General features: G+C 46.4%; 1 long non-coding RNA gene across 1 annotated transcript; it reads left to right on the top strand.

Moving 5' to 3' along the window:
- The first annotated feature begins 2,353 nt into the window (after positions 1–2,353).
- LOC140418977 (uncharacterized) lies at positions 2,354–12,302 on the top strand. The gene is made up of 2 exons (XR_011945452.1): positions 2,354–2,526; positions 9,745–12,302. It is a non-coding gene; the product is annotated as an uncharacterized lncRNA (long non-coding RNA).
- The last annotated feature ends 823 nt before the right edge of the window (positions 12,303–13,125 follow it).

Genomic DNA, 13,125 nt, shown 5'->3' with positions numbered 1-13,125 from the left:
CAAGCGGCCAATCTCGGTAATGACACCTTCGCCTTTGCCTTATTTTGGTAAACTCCAGAGGCAGAATGCCAGCTGAAGAATTCCACAGATTCACTGCCCTCTGAGAGAAGAAATGTCTCCTCATCTCTGTCCTAAATTTGAGATCCCTTACTCTGAGATTATGCCCTCTGGTCCTAGGCTCTCCCACAAGAGGAAACAAGATGATTTTTCAGGCTGTGTAACTGGTTAAAGCTCTTTCCACAGTCAGTTCACTGGAACACTCTCACTCAGGTGTGTGTGTGTCTCGGGGCTTTTCCAGTCACACTGATGTTTGAAATCTCTTCCCACAGTCGGAACAGACAAGCACATTGACAGTTTGTGATGTTTAGATCCTAATGAATTGAGTGACTGTCAGATCGCGATGTTATATTTGGTTCGAGTTGCCCAGCTGCCAATCCTCCCGTTCTAAGGCCTGAAAAAGAAGTTTACAAAAATGATCACTGTAAGAATCGGATAGAAATTCACAACACATCATTCTAGTTTCTATCAAACCTTCTTTCCTCTCTTGCTTTCCCCAAGCATGGGGCCCAGTCAAAATAAAAGACCAAAATCAGCTAGAAATCCCAACAAAAGTGTAGGGAACCTTCCTGACTGAACCAGAATATTGTTCCCAGTGTCTGTGAAACACTCTGTCCGCTGAGGTGTCCACTCAATGTGGAAGGTGTCAAGCATTCCAGTGGGTACTGCATGCTCCCTCTGCAGGGCCACTGGGAATTGACAAGACCACGGAACAGAAGTCGGCAGCCAGAGTAACCACCCACCCCCTCCATAATAATAATACTCTTTATTGTCATAAGTAGGCATACATTAACACTACAATGAAGTTACTGTGAAAATCCCCTGGTTGCCACATTCCGGCGTCTGTTCAGATATATAGAGGGAAAATTCAGAATGTCCAATTCACCTAACAGCACGTCTTTTGGGACTTGTGGGAGTAAACCAGGACACCCGGAGGAAACCCACGGGGAGAACGTGCAGACTCCGCACAGACAGTGATCCAAGCTGGGAATGGAACCTGGGACCCGGTAGCTGTGAAGCAACAGTGCTAACCACTGTCCTGCCGTGCCGCCCATCCCACCCAGCCACAATACACTGTTTTAATCAGACCCAAGAGTAGATTCAGGATGTCACGCTCAGCACAAGGATACTAGATATTATAGACTGTAAGATCCACAAATTCTGCCAAGAGGCTGCAACTTAACATGTTATTATGGACATTAAACTGTGGGCAATATTCGATTCTGTGACCAATATTTAGTTAAACACGGTTCTGAATAAGGAAAGTTTGCAGCCACCTGTGAAGTTTAAATGTCTCGTTGTGTCAGGATGAACCAGTATTTGAGGAATATGAAATCTCTGGAGTGTTGGTCTCCAAGTGTCAAATTGAACACTGGAGAATGAGCTCGAATTGGGACAGAGATAAGCGTGACTGACCATCGTAAACTGCTATTGTATCGGGGTGTTCTGGGTCCCAGAGTTTTAACTCTGCAGTTAATTGTCAGGGATGCAGTATAATAAACCCTGAACAAAGCAAATGTGTGTGTGAGAAGCATCTGGAGCACCAGGAACCAGCTGAAGCAGCAGAGCTGAATGTCTCCCAGTGCAGCCACAGTTCTGTACTTATTCCAGTTTCCAAGCCCACCTGAGAACCAACCTCCTGGCTATTCATCTACAAGAAGCTTCAGAGACTCATAAGAATTATTTGTTTCTAAAAACGCTTCACTCCAACTAAAGGATAAGCTCAACAAGAAGACGACTGGCCTGCAGCGATATAAAGATTGCAGTCTACATTCAATTTTCATCATTACAGCTTCAACTTGATCTGTACCTAATTTCTGTGTATGTGTCAGTGAGTGTGAAAGAGAAGAGAGACTGAGATGTTCAAAGATGCAGGAAATAGTGTGATAATAAATAAACATCTATCAGTTAAAAATCACCAGTAAGCCTGCTGCTGAAATGTATTTTAAATAAAGAAAAATCAATCAGAGAGTAAGGAAATATCACACAAACATCCTGATAATGGACTGGAAAGTCCGCGAAATGTAATCAAACGTAACATAACCCCCTTCAGGTAGCTATATAGAGGCTGCAGCCTCTCACACTGAATGTATCCGTGATCCACGGGACCTCCAGGCGACAAATATCAGGTTCAGCCTGGGAGTGGGTGAAACGTTTTAAAAATCTGGCACCTTGATCTTGTCTGATGAGCATTCGGACCCGGCTGGGAACAGAAACCTTCAGGTCCCGCCCACTCGCTGTTGCATCACCAAGTCGCCAGCGCATGCGCTCTGCTTCTCCAAGATGGCGGCTGTGAACCAGGGCCTGGCCCCGGGAGAGAGCAGACCGGCGGTGATGTGACCTGAGGATCACCGCACCTCAGGCAGGGGGCCAGGTTGGGAAGGCGGTGCCTTCAGGAAGAACTGGGAAGGTGATGTTTGGTCAGTTGCTGCAGTCTGTGTAGTGAAGGTGCTGTCACAGTGGTGTGAGGTGAGGAAGTACAGGATTATCACCCAGCAATGATCAATTAAGGGGAATGTAAATCCAGCTCAGGCTGCTTTCAGATTGGAAAGGGAGCTAAGGTGTGTCCTTGGAGCTGGCGAATGTTGTGGCTTTGGCAGTTTCTCTAGAAAGTCCTTCTCATTCATTCCCTCTCTTTACAGCACGGAAAGAGGCTCTTTGGCCCATTCACAATAATATTTATTATTGTCACAAGTAGACTTAAATTATAATAATCTTTATTATTAGGGGCTAGTTTAGCACAGGGCTAAAGAGCTGGCTTTTAAAGTAGACTAAGGCAGGCCAGCAGCACGGTTCAATTCCCGTACCAGCCTCCCTGAACAGGCGCCGGAATGTGATAACTCGGGGCTTTTCACAGTAACTTCATTTGAAGCCTACTTGTGACAATAAACGATTTTCATTTCATTTCACAAGTAGGCTTACATGAATACTGCAATGAAGTGACTGTGAAAATCCCCTAGTCGCCACACTCCAGCGCCTGTTCAGGTTCCCAGAGGGAGAGTTCAAAATGTTCAATTCACCTAACAAGCTCGTCTTTCGGGACTTGTGGGAGGAAACCGGGACACCGGGAGGAAACCCATGCAGACACGGGGAGAACATGCAGACTCCAAACAGACAGTGACCCAAGCCGTAATCGAATCCAGGTCTCTGGTGCGTGAAGCAGTAATGCTACTGTGCCGCCCATAAAATTATTAGATTACTAGGTCTGGATGAATTGTGGAATTCCCACCTGTATTAGAATCCCAATTTGATGCTGTGGGAGACAGGGAGGAGATTTCATGGGCTCTGACCCAAAGTTTTAATTCCGCTCTGGCCACGGGGACTCGAGAACAGCTAATGTGGTCCTACTATTTAAGAAAGATTGTAGAAGGAGTGGCATGTGGTGCAGTCGATAGCACTGGGACTGCGGTGCTGAGGATCCAGGTTCGAATCCTGGCCCTGGGTCACTGTCTGCGTGGGTTTCACCACCACAGCCCAACGATGTGCAGGTTAGGTGGATTGACCATGCTAAATTGCCCCTTAATTGGAAAAAAAATAATTGGGTACTCTCAATTAAAGAAAAAACGAACGTTTGTGGAGATAAGCCAGGTAACTGCAGACTAGTGAGTCCCATGTCAGTGGTAGGGAAACTGTTGGAGAAAATTCTGATGCACTCTTATCTCCACTTGGCGAGGTTTGATCAGGAATAGTCAGCATGATACTGTCAGAGGGAGGTCATGCTGATCAAACTTGATTGCATTTTTTGAGCATGTGACCAGGTGTATAGATGGGAGTAGTGCAGTTGATGTAGTTTACATAGATTTCAATAAAGCATTTGACAAGATCCCACATGGGGGACTTGTGAATTACTCAAAGATTGGCCGGGTGGTTAACAGTGAGGTCGAGTGTCTTGGGTAACAAGAAGATATAGACGGGATGGTCAAATGGGCAGAGAAGTGGCAAAATGGATTTGAAACCTAAAAATTGAGGTGACACACTTTGGAAGGGGTAATGTGAAAAGGAAGTATTCAATGAACAGCATGACACTGGGAAGTTCTGAGCAACAAAGGGACCTTGGTGTATTTGTCCAGAGATCTCTGAAGGGAAAGGGCAGGTTAATAGGGTGGTGAAAAAGGCACATGGGACATTACTGTGAGCATTTCTGCTCGCCACATTATAGGAAGGATGTGATTGGAGACAATGCAGAGGAGGTTGCATGGGATGGAACATTTTAGTTCTGAAGAGAGGTTGGCTGGAACAAACAAAGAGCACAGAAACGTTCAGCACAGGAACAGGCCCTTCGGCCTTCCCAAGCCTGAACCTTCGGCCTTCCCAAGCCTGAACCTTCGGCCTTCCCAAGCCTGAACCTTCGGCCATCCCAAGCCTGAACCTTCGGCCTTCCCAAGCCTGAACCTTCGGCCTTCCCAAGCCTGAACCTTCGGCCTTCCCAAGCCTGAACCTTCGGCCTTCCCAAGCCTGAACCTTCGGCCTTCCCAAGCCTGCACCGACCATGCTGCCCGTCTGACCTAAAGCCGTCTACTCCTCCGGGGTCTATATTCCTCTATTCCCAACCTATTCATGTATTTGTCAAGACATCCCTTAAATGTCACTATCGTACCTGCTTCCACCAGCACCTCTGGCAGTGAGTTCCAGGCACCCACTACCCTCTCTGTAAAAAAAACTTCCCTCGTACATGAAATGAAATGAAAATGAAAATCGCTTATTGTCACGAGTAGGCTTCAATGAAGTTACTGTGAAAAGACCCTAGTCGCCACATTCCGGCGCCTGTTCGGGGAGGCTGGTACGGGAATTGAACCGTGCTGCTGGCCTGCCTTGGTCTGCTTTAAATGCCAGCGATTTAGCCCAGTGTGCTAAACCAGCCCCTCTAAACTTTGCCCCTCACACCTTAAACCTGTGTCTCCCAGTAATTGACTCTTCCACCCTGGAAAAAAGTTTCTGACCATCTTCACTGTCCATACCCCTCATAATTTTGTAGACTTCTATCAGGTCGCCCCTCAACCTCCGTCTTCCAGTGAGAACAAACCAAGTATCTCCAACCCATCCTTATAGCTAATGCCCTCCATACCAGGCAACATCCTGGTAAATCTTTTCTGTATCCTCTCCAAAGTCTCCACATCTTTCTGGTTGTATGGCAACCAGAATTGAACACTATATTCCAAGTGTGGCCTAACTGAGGTTCTGTAAGTCTGCAACATGACTTGCCAATTTTTAAACTCAATTCCCCGGCCAATGAAGGCAAGCATGCCGTTTGTGTTCTTGACTACCTTCTCCACCTACGATGCCCTTTCAGTGACCTGTGGACCTGTACACCTAGATCCCTCTGCCTGTCAATACTCTTAAGGGTTCTGCCATTTACTGTATATTTCCCCCCCTGTATTAGACCTTCCAAAATACATTACCTCACATTTGTCTGGAATAAACTCCATCTGCCATTTTGCCACCAAAGTCTCCAACCGATCCATATTCTGCAGAATCCTCTGACAGTCCACATCGCTATCCGCAATTCCACCAACTTTGTGTCGTCTGCAAACTTACTAATCAAAGCAATTACATTTTCCTCCAAATCATTTATATATACTACAAACAACACAGGTCGCAGCACTGATCCCTACGGAACACCACTAGTCATAGCCATCCATTCAGAAAAGCACCCTTCTACTGCTATCCTTTGTCGTCTATGACCGAGCCAGTGCTATACCGATCTTATCACCTCTGATCCTGTGTGACTTCACCTTCTGTACCAGTCTGCCAAGGGTCTTACTACCTTCATCAATCATCTCCATCACTTCCTCGAAAAACTTGATCAAGCTAGTGAGACACAGTCTCTCCTTCACAAACCATGCTGCCTCTCGCTGGTACGTCCATGTGCTTCAAAATGGCAGCAAATCCTGTCTCGAAGAATCCTCTCCAATAATTTCCCTACCACTGACGTAAAGTTCACCAGATTGTAATTTCCTGGATTATCCTGGATTTTCCTTTTAATTTTCTGGGTTATGCTATAGGCTTGGGTTGTTTTCATTGGAGCCGAGAAGGGTAGGGGGGAGGGCGACCTGATCAAGGTGTACAAGATTATTGGGGTGTACAAGATTATTAGGGGCTTGGACAGGGTGGATAGGGAGCAGCTGTTCCTCTCAGTTGAAGGTCAGTCATGAGGGGACACAAGCTCATGGTGAGGGGCAGGAGGTTTAGGGGGGTTTTGAGAAATAAACTTTTTACCCAGAGGGTGGTGACTGTTTGGAATGAACTGCCTGGGAGGGTGGGAGAGACGGGTTAAAAAGTACCTGGGTGAACACTTGGCAGGTCATAACATTCAAGGCTATGGGCCAAGTGCTGGCAAATGGAATCAGGTCGGTCAGGTGTTTTGCGTGTGTCGGTGCAGACTCAATGAGCGGAAGGGCCTCTTCACTGTTGCTGATGATACAAAGTTAGATGGCATCATGGACAGCCTAGATGATGGCATCAAATTGCAAGGAGATATTGACAGACTAGCTGAATGGGCAAAATTGTGGCAAATGGAATTCCATGTAATCAACTCGATTACAACTGCAATTGACTCGATGGGCCAAATGGCCTCCTCCTGCACTGTAAATTCTATGATCTATGAAGTGTGAAGTTATACGTTTTGAACCAAAAAAGAATAGAACAGAATATTTTCTAAATGGAAAGAGGTTAAGTACAGTGGATGGCGAAGAGTGTGGGGGTTGAGATGCACAGATCCCTAAACTGCCAGGAACAAGTGCAGAAAATAATCAAAAAGGCGAATGGAATGCTAGCATTTACATAGAATCAGAGAATATACAGAGCAGAAGGAGGCCATTCGGACCATCGAGTCTGCACCGGCCCTTGGAAACAGCACCCTGCCTAAGCCCAAATTCCACCCTTTCCCCGTAACCCCACCTAACCTTTTGGATACTAAGGGGCAATTTAGCATGGCCAATCCACCTAACCTGCCCATCTTTGGACAGTGGGAGGAAACCGGAGCACCCGGAGGAAACCCACGCACACACGGGGAGAAAGTAAAATCTCGACACAGACAGTCACCCGAGGTCGGAATTGAACCTGGGACCCTGGAGCTGTGAGGTACCAGTGCTAACCACTGTACAACCATGCCGCCTATCTGGAGGATTGGAGTATAAAGACTCAGAGGTTATGCTGCAGATGTACAAGACCCCACTTGGAGAATTGAGAGCAGGTCTGGGCACCACACCTTAGGGAAGATATTTTAGCCTTGGAGGGAATGAAACACAGGTTTACTAAGACGATACCCCACAATACCTGGACTACAGGGGTTGGGTTATGAGGAGAGATTACACAAATTAGGCCTGTTTTTGCTAGAATTTAGAAGATTAAGGTGTGATCTGATTGAAGTATTTATGATATTAACAGGGAAAGACAGGGTCGATGAAGATAAACTATTTCCACTGGTTGGAGGTTCTAAAACTGGGGATCAGTGTCTAAAAATCAGGGCTAGACCGTTCAGTAGAGATGTTAGGAAGAACTTCTTCACACACAGGGTGGGAGAGGTTTGGAACTCTCTCCCACGAACAGCAGTTGAAGCTGGATCAGTTGTTAATTTTACATCTGAAATAGATAGACTTTTGTTCAGCAAAGATATTCAGGGATATGGAGTTAGGTCACAGATCAGCCATCATCTCATTAAATGGCAGGACATACTCGAGGGGCTGAATGGCCTACTCCTGTCCCTATGTGAATTTCTGTGGTTCTGAAATTCAGACAACACCATGATGGGGAAAGAGTCCGGATTAGAACCTGAGTTAGTCCGAGCTGCAAACCATCTCTCCAGATCCTTGCCGTTCATGGATTTGATGAAGACCAAGGCAATAGTTGGATTATTGAAAGACTTGACGGAGTTGTTGGATCCCATTTTTCGGGTTGCAGGATAAAGCCTGATGTAATTCACTCCCCACAGCCTTGAGCTGCCTTTGAACTTCATCGAAGTCTCGACACTTCGTTTTTGTTGCTGCCGAAAAGTCCTGGAAGAAGTAAATCTTCACTCCCTCCTGGAGCCAGACGCCACCTCACCGTACCCGTCTCCAGGACCTTCTGCCGATCTTTCAAATTGTGGAAGTGAATGATTACAGGCCTGGGATGAAAACTATCCCTCACCCTCAAGAGACAGGATACGTTGCACCCTTTCTAATTTGAAACGCCCAGGCTTCACATCCAGCTGAGAAAACATGGAAGTCGGTCCTCGAAGAACCTAACGGGAGCCTTACCCTCCACACGAAATGGACAGAAAATAACATAATTTATAGGCAGCACAGTAGCACAATGGTTAGCACAGTAGCTTCACAGCTTCAGGGTTCCAGGTTCGATTCCCGGCTTGGGTCACTGACTGCAGAGTCTGCACGTTCTCCCCGTGTCAACGTGGGTTTCCTTCGGGTGCTCCGGTTTCCTCCCACAGTCCAAAGATATGCAGGTTCGGTGGATTGGCCACGATAAATTGCCCTCAGTGTCCAAATAAAATGTTAGGTGGGGTTACTGGGTTATGGGGATGGGGTGGAGGTATGGGCTTGGCTGGGGTGCTGTTTCCATAGCGCAGACTCGATGGGCCAAGTGGCCTCCTACACTGTAAATTCGATAATGACCATCTGACAGGCAATGACTCGGATGTTCGTTCTCCGACCCTCGGTTCTCCAAGTCCTCCAGGATCTCCGCCAGCCACTCGGCTGGTTTTCAAAGGATTGAATTCTTGCCTCCGTCGAGGAGGCACCTTGCAGAACGTTCAGGATTCTTTCCTCCGGTCCTCATGAGCTCATAGATATTGAGTCAGCACACTCCGCCTCTGGTCAATAACACGGATAATGTCGGCAGTTATAATTTTCGCCGCTTCTGAGAGAGCCCCGGAGAGGGTGAGACCTCCTGAGGGTCAGGCCGCCAAGTTGAAAAGGCTGCTCCATTCCCGCTGAATCCACCTGCGCTGTTTTATCGACGCATTTCTTCACTTTTACTGGCATAATCCTACCAAACCGAACTCTGAGTCTTCCAAAGACATCATAACAAATATGAATTCAAGGATTAGGTAGATGAGTGGCGGGCAATCAGGATAAGTGACAGATTATAGGTTAGTGGCACCAGAACCTGCGGAAAAGCAGCTCCCGCAGCACATGCCCGACACCCGCCACAGACAGATTTCTGATTGATGAGGATGTTGAGTGTTATCGGGAACTGGCAGATAGATGGAGAGAAAGTTGAAATGAGAAGGGATTTCTTTATGAAGGTTTGGAATTCTCTACCCCCGAGGATTCTGGTGCTTCAGTCATTAAGTATTTCCAAGTCACAGATTGATATGTTTCTAGATATTGAAGATATCGAGGGATATGGGGATAGTGTGGGTAAACGGTGCTGAGGTAGATCAGCCAATGATCCCATTGACTGGTTCAGGCTCGATGGGCTGAATGGCCGACTGCAGCTCATATTTTTTCTGATCTCCTGGACAGGAAGCTGTGAGCTTGGATCTGTCAATCAGCCTGAATCAGCACCTTCAGGAGAATAGGGAGGGTGAATATTAGATACAGCAGAGTGAGAATGGAGGGAGTGTGTGGGATGGAGATTTACAGCTTTCGGGGAATAATAGAGAGGAAAATATGTTCCATTTAATTAGAATTATTCTTCTGAGTTTCTATCCTGTCCTGACAGTGATGAATTTTGTATTTTTTTTTACAGGATATTCAACGAGGAGGAATTACAGACAGAAATCTAAACAGTCAAGTGTCGATCTGACTGAGTCACTCGATTCCTTAGGCCTTTGAATCAAGAAGGAGAAACATTTACCCAAACTGTCAGCTTCTTAAGATTTGAAACATCAGTATGACTGGAAAAGCACTGAGATCCACACAACACACACTTGAGTGAGAGAGTTCCAGTGAACTGACTGTGGAAAGAGCGTTAACCAGTTACACAGCCTGAAAAACCATCGCACAATTCACAGTGAGGAGCGACAGTGCACATGTTCTATGTGGAGACAAGGCTTCCACTGATTGTCCAATCTGGAGAGACACGAGGTGACCCAAAACATGGAGAAACCGTGGAAATGTGGGGACTGCGGGAAGGGATTCAGATTCCCATCTCAGCTGGAGACTCATCGACGCAGTCACAATGGCGAGAGACCGTTCACCTGCTCTCAGTGTGGGAAGGGATTCACACAGTTCTCCAGCCTGCAGACACACCAGCGAGTTCACACTGGGGAGACGCCATTCACCTGCTCAAAATGTGGTAAGGGATTGACTCAGTTATCCAGTCTGCAGACACACCAGCGAGTTCACACCGGGGAAAGACCATTCATCTGCTCTCGGTGTGGGAAGGGATTCAATGATTCATCCAACCTGCAGAGACATCAGCGAGTTCACACTGGGGCGAGGCCATTCACCTGCCCTCAGTGTCGAAAAAGATTCAGTGATTCATCCACCCTGCAAATACATCAGCGAGTTCACACTGGGGAGAGGCCATTCACCTGCTCTCAATGTGGGAAAGGATTTACTCAATTATCTCACCTGCGAAGACACCAGCGAGTTCACACTGGGGAGAGGCCATTCACCTGCCCTCAGTGTGGGAAAGGATTTACTCGAGCATTCAACCTGCAGTCGCATCAGCAAGTTCACACTGGGGAGACGCCGCCCACCTCTCAATGTGAGACGGGATTGCATGTCTCACCACACCTGCGGTGACACCAACAATTTCACGATCGATTACAGGGGTTGGATTCTGCTGTTATTGTTTCTGCTCTACATCCAGGACTGCATTTTGTTCATTCTGACAGGTGGTCAGTGGGGATGGTTGGAGGGTTTCTTTCTGCTGGACTGGCCGGTCTCACCATTTTGCCTCCAGTGGGCTGATGCTCTCTGAGCCTTGTTGCTAATACCTGGCTTCAAATTGCACAAGGATCATAGAGTGAATAGATGTTTGGAAGTTGAAGATATTTTGTTTCCATTTCTGTTCGGAACCCCCCCCCCCAAAGCCATGTTGCCATGGAGATGGGCCTGGGTGGTTACAGGGTTCTTTTGTTTAAGTTATCTGGGCGTTCCTCACAGAAGAAAACTATCAAGGTATGAGGGGCAAGTTGCCTGAGGTGGACTGGGAAACTGATTGGTACAGGGAATACCTAATATTTCAGGAATGATTACATATTTATCAGGGGTCAGTTAGCTCAGTTGGCTGGACGACTGGTTCGTGATGCAGAGCAAAGCCATCAGTGCGGATTCAACTCCCGTACTTGCTGAGTTATTAATGAAGGCACCGCCTTCTCAACCAGGCCCCTCGCCTGAGGTGTGCTGACCCTCGGGTTAAATCACCACCAGTCAGCTCTCTCTCTGTCAAAGGGGAGAGCAGCCTATGGACCTCTGGGATTTTTGCAACTTTTATTTCACATGTATACAACAAATTTAGATTCCTTTAAGGAACAGAAATCCAACAGGAAAAATGATGTAACCATGGCTAACAAGAAAAGTTAAAGATTCCATTAGATCCATTAGAATTCAGCAAAGGGGGACCAAGAAACTGATGGGAGCAAACTGGCAAGAAACATAAAAACTGACTGGAAAAGCTTCTCCAGGAATGTGAAAAGGAAAGGATTAGCAAAGACCAATGTGGGTCCATTCCAGGCAGAGACAGGAGAGTTTATAATGGGGAGTAAGGAAATGCAGAGAAACTGAACAATGTGTGTCTGTCTTCACAGAGGAAGATACAGAAATTGTCCCCAAAACACCAGAGAACCAAGGGACTGGCAGAGATTAGTATTGGTGAAAAAGTCGTACTGGAGAAATTAATGGGGCTGAAAGTGAATAAAACTCCAAAAGCTGATCCACATCCCAGAGTGTTGAACGAGGTGGCTGTAGAGATCTCTATTCCTCATTCTAAATTCTCCTGACTCTATCTGGAACAGACAAAACTTTTGTCCAAGCCAAATGTTTCCTTTTTATGTAGCCACAGAAGCTTTTCCAGTCCATTTTTACGTATTTTGCCAGTTCACATTCTATTCTATTCTCCCTTTGTTTCTGTGTCTTAGTCGAAGAACGGAAGTAAATCCTCTGGAAGGAGTCATCATTTTGGACAGGTTCTGAGACAATTCAGTTTCGACTTCCAGGACAGAGTAACTATAATCTTGGAATGTGATTTTAGATTGTGTAACAGGACAAAGTTCTATTTTGTACTTTACTGTGTAATTTTCCGAGTTGAAGTAGCTTCTCGTTTGTTTGTTTGTTGCATTAAAAGTCATATAACGTGAAGTCCCGTCGTGTGATCCTTTAATTTATTGACTGAGAATTAGATTTTTTTCTAAGAAAGTTGCTGACCTTTATGGGGGTCCAAATCCACAAGTTTTGTCTTCCTATTTGAGCCTCAGGCACCTTTCTGTCTCTATTGCTCGTGTCAGTGACAGCCAGGTGATGGAGCTGAGGGCGGAGTTTAGCTGAGAATAACGGGACCTGTGCCCCAGTTGGGGAACTGCCATGGGCGTCGCTAATAGAGACAGGAAGGTGCTGGAGGACTGACTGGGAACTGCACCTCCAACCAATCAGGGTTCAGGGGTGAGGGTGACCAGGGCTGACGGTGATGCAACCCCCAGGGTTCAGTGCCTCCGTCTCCAAAGCGGGGAGTCACGGGAACAGGGTACAGAGGAGCCGAAGGGAAACCATTTGGGACCCAGAACATTGTGAACATCCTGTTACTCTGGTTGTCTTTGATCCTCAAGTAATTTTCTGTTTTTAACCATGTTCTGTTTCGTTAATAAACTTTTAACAGGAAAATATTTGAATTTGTTGGACTTTTCCTGATTAAATTTGTTCACTTTCGGGAAAATGGGTGAAAGGGATTGACAGGCTCTTTAACAGAAAGTGAGTCCCTCTCAGGTAATTGGCAAAGGAGCCAGAGGGGTAGAGGAGATTTGAATTTTCTTTTGACACAGTGTTTGAAAATTGGGTTCAGGGAATCAATCGTGATCGACTAATTTGTCAAGGTTCTCTGAGAAGTAACAAGGGATGTCAATAAAGGGGAACCTGTAGATGTGCTTTATCTGGATTTCCAGAAGGTATTTCCCATTGTGCCACATCA

This window comes from Scyliorhinus torazame, chromosome 5 (genome assembly GCF_047496885.1).
Source record: "Scyliorhinus torazame isolate Kashiwa2021f chromosome 5, sScyTor2.1, whole genome shotgun sequence".
Lineage (NCBI taxonomy): Eukaryota > Metazoa > Chordata > Chondrichthyes > Carcharhiniformes > Scyliorhinidae > Scyliorhinus > Scyliorhinus torazame.
This window is presented reverse-complemented; position numbering and strand designations above follow the sequence as displayed.